This window comes from Panthera onca, chromosome B3 (genome assembly GCF_046562875.1).
Source record: "Panthera onca isolate mPanOnc1 chromosome B3, mPanOnc1 haplotype 2, whole genome shotgun sequence".
In the NCBI taxonomy this organism is placed as follows: Eukaryota; Metazoa; Chordata; class Mammalia; order Carnivora; family Felidae; genus Panthera; species Panthera onca.
Genome location: NC_138344.1, coordinates 52057214 through 52062025, shown reverse-complemented (window position 1 = coordinate 52062025; position 4812 = coordinate 52057214).

Below are 4812 nucleotides of genomic sequence, written 5' to 3'. Positions count from 1 at the left end.
CAAAAGGCCTCACCAATGTTCACTCACTGTGAAATTTCTCCATACACGTGCCCCTTTCCCCTCACTCTGTCCCGTGCTGCATATCATTGGGAGGTTCATCATTTTCATAATGATTTTAAAGATCATTCTCTAAATATATTATACATGTTGCAAAAGTTTTTCCTGATTTATATACATTTATATCGTATATATATATTTAAAATTTATAGTCTCTTTTTTCATTGAAGGTTGTTTTTCAATGTACTCAATCTGTTAACATTATCCTTTATTTATTTAAAACAAAGTTTTGGGGGGTGCCTGGGTGGCTCAGTAGGTTAAGCATCCAACTCTTGACTTCGGCTCAGGTCATGACCTTATGGTTCGTGGGTTCTGGCCCCTATATCAGGCTCTGCGCTGACAATACGGAGACTGTGATTCTCTCTCTCTCCCCCTCTTTGCCCTGCTACCACGCTCTCCCTCTCTCTCAAAACAAAACAAAACAAAAATGGGGAAAAAAACCCCAATATTTTAAGTCTTCTATATTTAAGTAATCTCTCTGCCCAATGTGGGGCTCAAACTCATGACCCCGAGATCAAGAGTCGCATGTTCCACATGCTCCACTGACTGAGCCAGCAGGCGCCGCAACATTGTCCTTTATATATTCTGAGTTTTGTATCAGACTTGAAATGGCCTTCCTTGCACCAAGATTATTGAACGGTCTTCTTTATTTTCTTTAATTTTTAAGGCTTATTTTACATTTGTATATTTGACCTACCTCAGATTTATTTATCTGTTCAGTAGCTTAATAGAATTTACATACCATACAATTCACCCTTTTTAAAATATACCATGAAATGCTTTTTACTATATTCACAGGGTTGTGCAACCATCGCCACCCTCTTAATTCCAGAACATTTCATTTCCCCTAAAGAAACCAGGTTCCTGTTAGCAGTCACTCCCCAGTGTCCACCCCTTCTCCATTCCCCTGCAAACACTAATCTATGCCTGTCTGTCTAGATTTGCCTATTCAGCACATTTCATATAATGGATTCACGCAATATGTCATCTTTTGTGAATGATTTCTTTCATTTAGCATAATGTTTTACGTTATGTTTCATTTAACAACATGGGTTTTTTTTTTTAAGCTTATTTATATATTTTGAGAGAGACAGTGAGGGAGGGTCAGAGAGAGACTCCTAGGCAGGCTCCCCACTGTCAGCACAGAGCCCCACGGTGGGACTTGAACCCACAAACCATGAGGTCATGACCTGGGCAGAAATCAAGAATCAGATGCTTAACCAACAGAAACACTTAGGTACCCCTCATTTAACAAAATGCTTTAACATGGTGTAGCAGGTAGAGTACCTCATTTTCTTCTTTTCTTGAATAAGAAGATATACTACAATTTGTTCATCCTTTGATCACTTGGTAGGCATTTGGTTTGTTTTCACTTTTGGCTATTTGGAATGATGCTGCATACTGTTTTGGTGTGGAAGTGTGTTTTCAGTTCTCTTGGATATCTACAGAGGAGTAGAACTTCTGGATCATATGGTAACTCTCTGTGTAACTTTTTGAGGAACAGTAAATTCTTTTCCACAGTGGCTCCACCATTTTGCACTACCACCAACAATGTATGATGGTTCCAATTTCTCCACATCCTTGATGATACTTAGTATTGCCTGTTTTTAAAAATAATTATTAATAACCATCCTAGTAAGTATGAAGTGGTATCTCCTTGTGATTTTGATTTTTAATTTTCTAACAAGTAATGATATTGAGAAATTTTCATGCCTATCTTGGCTATTTGTACATCTTCACTGGACAAATGTCTACCTAAATCCTTTGCCTTTTTTTTTTTTTTTTTTGAGAGAGAGAGAGAGATAGGGGACAAGTGAGTGAAGGGCAAAGAGAGAGAAAGAGAGAGAGTGAGTCCCATGAGGGGCAGAGAAAGAGAGAGGGAAAGAGAGAGAAGCGAGGCTCACCCAAAGCAGGGCTCAGGCTCACCTGATGTGGGACTCAAACTCATGAACTGTGAGATCATGACCTGAGCCAAAGTCAAATGCTTAACTGACTGAGCCACCCAGGCGCCCAATCCTTGGCCTATTTTTAAGTTGTGTTTATTATTATTATTATTATTATTATTATTATTGAGTTGTAAAAGTTCTTTACATATTCTAGATACAACTCCCTTAAGATAGATTATTTGCAAATAATTTCTCCCATTTTGTGGATTGTCTTTTCATAAATTTACTTGGAAAATATTCTTTCCTCTTCTATTTTTTGGAAGAGTTTGGAAAGGATTGGTATTTGTTCTTTGAGTGTTTGGTGGAGTCTATGGCCATACCACCTTGAACGTGCCTGATCTTGTCTGAATGTTTGGTAGAATTAATCAGTTAAGTCATTTGGGCCTAAGCTTTTTGTTGTGGAAAGTTTTAAAATAAATGACTGGGGCACCTGGGTGACTCAGTTGGTTGAGAGTCAGATTCTAGATTTTGGCTCAGGTCACGATCTCACAGTTCATGGGACCGAGCCCCGGGACCTAGCCCTGTGTCAGGCTCTGCAGTGATCACAGAGCCTGCTTAGGATTCTCTCTCTCCTTCTTTCTCTGCCCCTCTCTCCCCCCCAAATAAATAAATACACTTTAAAATTAATTACTAATTATCAGATTTATTTTTGTGTGTGATGTTAAGGTGGGACTCTAACTTAATTTTTTCTAAATAGAAAGCCAATTGCTCTAACACCATTTACTGAATATTCTACCCAATTGTAAATGCCACAAAAACTTCTTTAGAACATTTTGGATCTCAATTGCAACTTTAGTCTTGATGAAGCATGAAACAAGTTTGCTTTATCAGTGGCTGTAATGTCGGAGCTTTGAGAAATTCTCTGTCCTATGGGCATGTGAGGTTGGAAAACAGAAGGGACCAGGAATAGCTTATGACTTCCCTGCCTCACCATGAATGTGTCACTGTGGTCTGGAATGCACACAGGGCCCACCAACACCCTTGAGCCTTTGTCCCCAAGGCTGAGAGCACGCCCTTGGATTCCTGCCTGCCCACAAGGCAGCAGCGATCCATGCTAGGCCAGAGGCCACCACTTAATATGCTAGTCTTGCTCTTGTGGCCTAGATCCCAGTCTCCAGTGACTTCCTGGACTTTGGAGTCAGCCAGCCCTGTTGGGCCTATGCATCTTTGCTGCATCTCCCTGCATTCACATTCTTCTCAGAACCCCTACTTGGTCTTTTATTGCACATCAGTGTCCCCCACTCCCTCAACACTTGGGATAGTGAGAGCCCTGTTCTCTGCTTTCTTTCAGGTCCAGGACACTGACTATACGAATCAGCAACTCTCCTTCTCTACTACATGCCTCTGCTTATTCCCGAACTCCCCATTCTGACCTCTCCGCCCTGACTCATCCCACAATTGCTCATGACTCAGCAGGAACATGCTCACTGAGCTAGGACAGCAGGAGCTATGACCCTGGACTCTGGATCCTCCCCTCTCTCCTGATACTATCATGTAGGTGTATGTGATGCCATGGGAATAATGGGGCTGAGAGCAAGAGCATATGGGGAGAAGGAAGTAAGCAGGGCCTTGAAGAACACCTCTCCGAGGCCAGGCAGGGGAGAAACATCCAGTCTGGGAGCTGGAAAAAGTGACTAGTGAGGCAGATGGAAAAATCAGGAGAACTTGGAGACTGAGAAGACATGAGATTGCTCCAGGGTGGAGGGAGAAGGCAGTGGTACCCAATACTACCGGGAGAGTGTTCTCCTAAGGTATGGGCTGAAATGCGCCCAGGGGACTTGGCAACACAAAGCACATCAGTGACTTCTGCCAGCTGTCAATGATCAGGTAGCTCCACTGTTTAAAGCCCTCAAGGCTTCCCAGCGCCCTCCAAATAAAGCAGCCTCTGCTCCAGCATTGCCTCTCACCAGTTTCACGTGTTTGCACCCAGCTGCTCCCACGGACGCAGGCCACATGCTCTCTCATCCCTGTAGTTCCCTCGGCCTGCAACCCTTTCCTCCTCTCAAACTCCCCTATGTCCTTCCCCACTCGTTCTAGTATCATCTCAGCCAGAAAGCCTTCCCTGACCCCCAGGTTGGGCTGCGTGGGCCTCTTTTTTTTCCCATCCCATCACATGCTGGGATGAGTAAGGCACATTTCCTCTTTGTCTGCTTCTGGCCGGACGTGCAGCACTATGTTTCTGAGCAAGCTGGAAAGGAAGCCTTGGTGATGGAAGCGGGGGCGCATGCAGCTTCTCCCCTGACCAGGTAAGTAAACACCTGCAAGCCAAATTGGCAGGCAGCAACAGACCCAGTGCGTCAGTGCCTTGAGCTACAGATGATCTCTTTGCTCTTTGGTTTCATGGAGGTCAGGTTTGCTAAGAGATTGAGGTCAGGAATACAATTTCTGATAACTCAGGGGTCATTAGGTTGCAAAATCCCCAGCACCCTCCAGGTCAGAGGCTTTTCACAGCGTTACCCGTGCCTCTGCCTCTCTTGCCCTCTCCACCTGCCTGGGGGGGGGGGGGGGGCTCCTTCCTCCCTGGGGGCCTTTCCCGTCTCTCTGCACCTCTATTTCCAGCATGGGAGAGCACCCCGCTGATTCACATTTGCTTCTGCATTGACTGATCTCAGCCACATTCTCCCTTGCTCTCCAGTCAGTCCTCCTTTTCTCTCCCAGCGATTACTCCCGTGAAAATGTAACGGAGTTCGTTCTCTGGGGTTTGGTGTCAGAAGGTGGAGGAGGTCAGTAAAGTACCCTCAACTGAGAAGACACTTTGAGACTGAAAAACAATACAAGCTACTCCATGCCATTTACACAGAGTTTTAGG